The sequence below is a fragment of the Mastigoproctus giganteus genome, chromosome 13 (genome assembly GCF_048544385.1).
Source record: "Mastigoproctus giganteus isolate SK-2022 chromosome 13, ASM4854438v1, whole genome shotgun sequence".
Lineage (NCBI taxonomy): Eukaryota > Metazoa > Arthropoda > Arachnida > Uropygi > Thelyphonidae > Mastigoproctus > Mastigoproctus giganteus.
Genome location: NC_143587.1, coordinates 34,037,811 through 34,044,592, shown reverse-complemented (window position 1 = coordinate 34,044,592; position 6,782 = coordinate 34,037,811).

Below are 6,782 nucleotides of genomic sequence, written 5' to 3'. Positions count from 1 at the left end.
GTATAGTAACACATTTCTCCCATCTATGGCTCAGTTGTTTAATGCCTTGATCATAGAAGTCTGAATGTTTCTGTTTCTTTCCAGCAAATAGGGCCTAATCCAGAACCCTGGGGGCAACCTCTAAAAATTCCAGATTCATAGCTAAGATGTTGTGCTTTTACAGCCACCACCTTCCTATCTGAAAAGTAGATGCATAAAACTTTATATAGTTTTTTACTACAATTCATTTTGACAAAACAATTAAGGACACTTCCCCATCATAATGCATCAAACGCTCACTCAAAGTTCATGAATACTACCAACACATATGTTGAAGAAGAGGTATTACAGAATGCTATCAGATTTTCTATTGCATCCTTTGCTGATTTACCAGATCTTTGCTGATTTACCAAATTGATTAGTTTCACCTATATTGCTATTAATTGTTTAATTCTTATAGATAATAATAGCCTAAATAAATTTAAGACTGAGCTGGACAGGCACTTGGAACAAATGGAGGAGTGAAATGGGAGGGTTTTTTTTTTTGGCTGATGCTACATAAACTTGCTTTCTTGCATCATATGCCTCTACTAATGCTAATACTAATTTCTTGTATATTTTTCCAAGATTCACTAATAAAGATATTGGTCTATAAGCCTTAGGATCTCAACAGTTTTCCCCAGGTTTAACAATTAGTTTTAAAATTGCATACTTCCAAATATTAGGAAATGTACATTCAATTAGACATTTATTATACATATTTAATAATATGCGGGTACTTTTCATACATTTTAACTATTTCCTTATTCTCAATTAGGTCCCATCCAGGACACTTCTCATTTAATATACTATTACTGATTTAAATTCTAACATATTAAAAAGGTCAGTTTCTACTAACTGATCATAACTACAATCCTCATTTGTTGTTCAGAGTCCTCATCCAAAAGATCAGCTTTATATATACTCTTAACAATTGCAGCAACTGACGATAACCAGTCTGTTGTTTCTATATTATTGTTCACAATTACACTGTTGTAAACTTCACCAGAATGTATTTTGTTCAAGCTCAGTTTATATATTAATCCCCAAGGTTCACTATTCCCCACATCCCTTACTAACATTTGCCAGAATTTTAACTTTTGCTCTATGATTGTCATGATAAGACAATCATGTAATTAAGTGCTCTGTACACGGCATTTTGGATATATAGCAAATATTCCTTCGCATTCAACCTGTAAAGATCAATTCCTTGCTTCCCTTCAAAATCTAAATTCAAGAATTGCTGATTATCCCATCTCATTGTCTCCATAGAGAATCTAGACAGATCCTGAACCCAAGTACTCTCTACCATCTTTGTTGTAATACAAATCTTAAAGTGTATTGATCCATGGTCACTGTGAGCATATTCAGCCATAACTTTCCAGTATGTTATTTTACAGTTCACATTAGCTGATGATAAGGTTAAATCAATGTTAGATTGGCCAATTGTAGAATAAAAAGTGTACAACATTTCCTGAATGTTGTGTATACACAAATTGCAGGCTAATATCAACTCTTCTAATATTCTATCCCTATTATCCACCACTCCATTGTACCACGTATTAGATTTTGCATTTGCATCTAGTAAAATTATAACTTTAGATTATAACTCCTATTAGCCATACTTTGCAGTATGGCCAATAGGAATAGCCATATGAAGCCATACTTCATATCTTGTGCAATTTTTGCGATATTATCGTGAAAGTCGGAAGGAAACTTTCGGCCTACTAAACTAATAAACTAGAGCATACCTGTGGGTATTAGTTCAAAATGTAGGACACTAATTACAGTACACTGCTGCAACAGGATCTAGAAAAGTTGAGCAGATGGGCTGAGAGGTGGCAAATGAAGTTTAACATTGACAAATGTAAAGTACTACATATGGGAAGCAGTAACCCCAGAGTGACGTATCAACTCTGTGGTACTACACTGACAGTGGTAGAGAACAAAAAGGACCTGGGGGTAATTGTGCAGGCAGATATGAAGTTTTCTGAGCAGTGCAGACGGTCTGCAAGAGTAGCTCATGGTGTCTTGTCAATGATATACAAGAATTTTTCTAGCAGGGATAAGGAGGTGATTATTCCCTTGTATAAGGCAATGGTCAGCCCACACCTTGAGTACTGCATACAGGTCTGGAGGCCTGTATATATTTTAAGAAGGATGTAGAGCTGTTGGAACGAGTACAGAGAAGGGCAACAAGATTAGTGAATGGAACAAAGAGTTGCTCTTACAAAGAAAGGCTAAAATTTTGCAAATTACAGTATCTGGAGACTAGGCACCTGAGAGGTGATCTGATTGAGGTGTATAAAGCCTTGAATGGTTTGAGCATGCTCAATGCTGATGGGATTCTTCCTCTTGCTCAGAATAATCACCTGAGAGGGCATAAATTCAAATTGAGGAAAGACAGATGTAGGATAGATGTACGGAAGTTTGCCTTTAGCCAGTGGGTAGTTGGTTGTTGGAACAGACTTCCATCCTTTCTTGTGGAAGTTGATAGCCTAAATAAATTTAAGGCTGAGCTGGACAGGTATTTGGAATGAATGGAGGGGTGAAATGGGAGCGGTTTTTTTTTTTTTTTTTTTGGCTGATGCTACATAAGCTTGCTTTCTTGCATCATATGCCTTTACTAATGCTAATTATATTAACTCCTATTATATTTATAACTACTCCTATATAATTCACTGCATCTCCTACATCTTCGAAGGGAGAACAATACACTGAAATCAAAAAAAATGAAAGCTGCTTTGCAGAAATCATCACACAAATATTATTTTGTGAACTTAGTTCATTCATCACTGTAACATCCTCATCTGGGTTTAAAATGCTATAGCAGATTTAGACTGATTGTTAGTAATAAGTATTAGTGTAGTCTTAACTGGAAAACCCTGCACTTTGAATAGTGTCCCATTCATCTGCTGTGTATAGTAAGGTTCTTGCATACAAATGATGTCATATTGATGTTCACTTGTTATTAATCTTAACTGATCCATGACTGACCTTGAATGTTGGCAATTTATTTGAAGTACCTTTAATTCACTAATATCCAAACATCTGCATACAATTTGATCATTCCAACTAGAAATACAATCCATTATTAATTTTCAATTTTGAAATTTTCATAGCCCCAAGGTATTCAGGACAGTTATAATCTCACACAGAATGATTGAAATCACTCTTCCTTCTTTTGCAATTAATGCATTTACCAGATTGATCCTTATGTAAGCAATCAGCAAACACGTGGCCACTTTCTGCATAGTAATTGCATGAAACAGTTTTATGCATACAGTTCTGAGCTATATGTCCATAACCTAAACATTTAAAACATTTTGTGACTATAGTGGGTTTTTTTATTTTTTTTATTTTTTAGGCTTCCAGGTATGGGCAGCCTGAGAGTAGGGTTGTTGGCACCCACCGGTATTGCACTACCTCTGGTGAGTTCACAGTTTTAGTGAAAACAGTACAGACAGTAAAGTAGACCCTGGCCCAGCTTCACATGTGTAGGCATGGGCACCAGGTAGCAGATATCCAGGTGGTGCCTGCTCCCTGGTAGCAAAAAGTTTTGTTTTTTTTTATAATATATTACATACACTTTAACACACCTTTTATACTGCGGTCCCATTTGTAGAGGTTCCACTTGAAAACAGAATATACAGGTTGAGATGGACATTAGTCTGGGTGCTACCTTAGACAAGTACAGTCAGTCCTCGTATAACACGTGTTTACACTACATGAATTCGACCATACACGATTTATAAATAGGGGAATGATATCATATATAACACAAACTGAATTCGCTTATGCACGATTCACCTTTGTGTTTACAAGAAATGGCAGTCGAACGCGGAATCACCCCCAACTGAACGCAACACGATAGGAATGAAGAGAAGATTCTGAAAATGTATTTATGTTCTTTTATATCAGTGAAGGGGAAACACATTTCACCATAATAAGGTAAAAACCCACACAATTCCAGCTATCGGTATTAACGCAAATGCCATTAGATTGAGTTTACTACCAGTTTATAACAGATTCCACTAACAGAAATGCAACTGGAAATTGTTTTTATTGTTTTATGGTAGTAACCCCCAGAAATGTGCTTTAGTAAAATGTGAGGTGTTAATAGTGTATCTCTACCTTTACGGTGTTGTTTATTCAGTTGCTACACATGCGCAGCTTTGTTTATGTGTATCAAGCATGCCTCCTCATTTTGTAATTGTGCTTTATTCCCTACAAATGAGTAAAATACTTAAAAGGTATGAAAAAGAAGCATCCTAGTGAAGACACTGCAGATTCAGAGAGAAAAAGAAAAGCAATATCGATAAACAGAGGCGGACTTGGGTCAAAAATTCTTACCCAGGAAAATATGTAGTGGCCTCATATTATGGTTTATGGCCAAAATCACACCGGCCTCTGGCCCACTGGGGTTTCCCCAGTAAGGCTTATGGCCAGTCTGCCTCTGTCGATAGAGAAAACATATGAAATTGTGAAATGCTTCAAGCGAAATGAAAGACCATGTGATATTGCACGTGCTACAGGCCTAAATGAGGCAATGCCGAGAATTAGAAAGAAGGCAGAGAAAATAAAAACAACTTTCATAGTGGGAACAACTCAAAGTGTAATTAAAATCCATTAGATCAAGACACAATAATCGGAAGAGATGGAACGGCTGTCATCTGTTTGGATAGAAAATCAAACAAAAAACAAGTTTGCTTACGATAGAAGCAAAAGCATTAGCAATATTTTATTTCGTAATAGTCGTAATAAAATACTTACGTATTTTATTACGATTATTTATTGTGTTTGGTAATGTTTTGGTTACAAAAATGTGTTCAATCTTGAGTGGTCGGTACCTAACTCTATTTTTCCCATAGGGCCTGTTGTTTATATTGCACGATTTTGCATTGCACGAGGGTTTCTAGGAACACAACTATGGTGCTCTACGAGGACTGACTGTACATACATAATGAAATAATAATGAATGTAACTATAGTGAATTTAAGGAATTTGTGTGCAGAGAAACCTAAATATATTTTGTCAAAGGCAAAATATGTCTGTATTATTGCCTTTGACAGAACAAATCTGAAACCCAATTAGTCAAATTAGCCTTTGTTCCTAAATTAAATCTAAAGGCAATCTCATGTAAAGTTTCTTCCTGTTGAAAACCATACTGCTTAAAGTACTTGTAAAATAAATCCACTACTATCTCTTCAGTACATCATATATCAATATGGTAGGGTTACTCAATTTAGGTTGGTCAACTGCCACACCAGCAGAACTTAAATTCTTATAGTTCTCATATTTCTAATTTTAACATCTTTATAACCTTTCTTAATCATTTTAGCTACTGTTTCTTTTACTTCCTGACTACTCTGCAATTCTGTGTTTTCTCCTGCCCAAAATATAACCACATTTTGTTTCCTCAAAACTGGAACTTTAAATTCATCTTGTTTCTTTGTATCTTTACCCCTCACTCTGTCCATCATACCCATAACTTCACCCATATTTCTTAATATAGCCTTTTCAGCATACATAAAATTCTGATTCAAGGATGATTGATTTTTAACAATGTCATCGATTAAATTTGCCTTCACATGTAAATCTTGTATTCTAGCCTTGTATCTATCCAATTGTCTAAAACAAAATAAGTGCTGTCTTTGTCACTTTATTAATCATGTAATCTACCATTTGTTTTTTCAACTTATTTCAATTCGTAAACAGATGACACGTCATCATAGCAGGCTTGCTATTCATGTATGTTGGAAACCAAATTCTCTCTCTCTCTCTCTCTCCAACATTGATCCCTATTCCACGTTTCTCATCATCATCATCGAGTGAGAAATTAACTACCTGACCAACCCTAAATCATCAACAATATCTATTCCACATCCCACGTCACTTGATGACTCACCAGCAGAAAGCATCCATAAGGATGTGCTTTCTAAACTTAACCCTGAGACCTGGCTAGCCAATGTCTCTACAGTATCCTCTACATCAGCTGTTTGAGTATTTGTCCTCAGTCTGTTCTATATTCATTTGATGTGTGTTATGCTCACCTCTTGTAATTGAATATGTTTTGGACACTTCTTCTCAAGGATTTAGTACCAAATTTCTTAATTGATTCTGGCTGTTTAATTATCTTTGCATTTCTTTGAATTGGTATTGGTATGGTTATTTCTGGAGCAAGGGCTACTTAGGCCATATTAGCATTAGTAGAGCCATATGATGCAAGAAAGCAAACTTATACAGCATCAGGCAAAAAAAAAAAAACCTTCCCATTTCAACAACCATTCACTCTAAATGTTTGTCTAGTTCTGCCCTGAATTTATTTAAGCTATCAAGATGGAAGTTTGTTCCAGCAATCAACCACCCGCTGGCTAGAGGCAACTTCCACACATCTATTCTACAACTGTCTTTCCTCAATTTGAATTTATGTCCCTTCAGGCAATTAATCTGGGCAAGAGGAAGAATCCCATCAGCATTGAGCTCAAACCATTCAAATCCTTATACACCTCAATCAGATCACCTCACATGTGCCTAGTCTCCAGACACTGTAATTTTCAAAACTTAAGCCTTTCTTCATAAGAGCAACCCTTTGTTCCATTCACTAATCTTGCTGCCCTTCTCTGTACTTGTTCCAGCAGCTCTACATCTTTCTTAAAATGAGGCCTCCAGACCTGTATACAGTACTCAAGGTGTGGCCTGACCATTGCCTTATACAAGGGGATAATAACCTCCTTTTCTCTGCTTGAAAAATTCCTGGATAT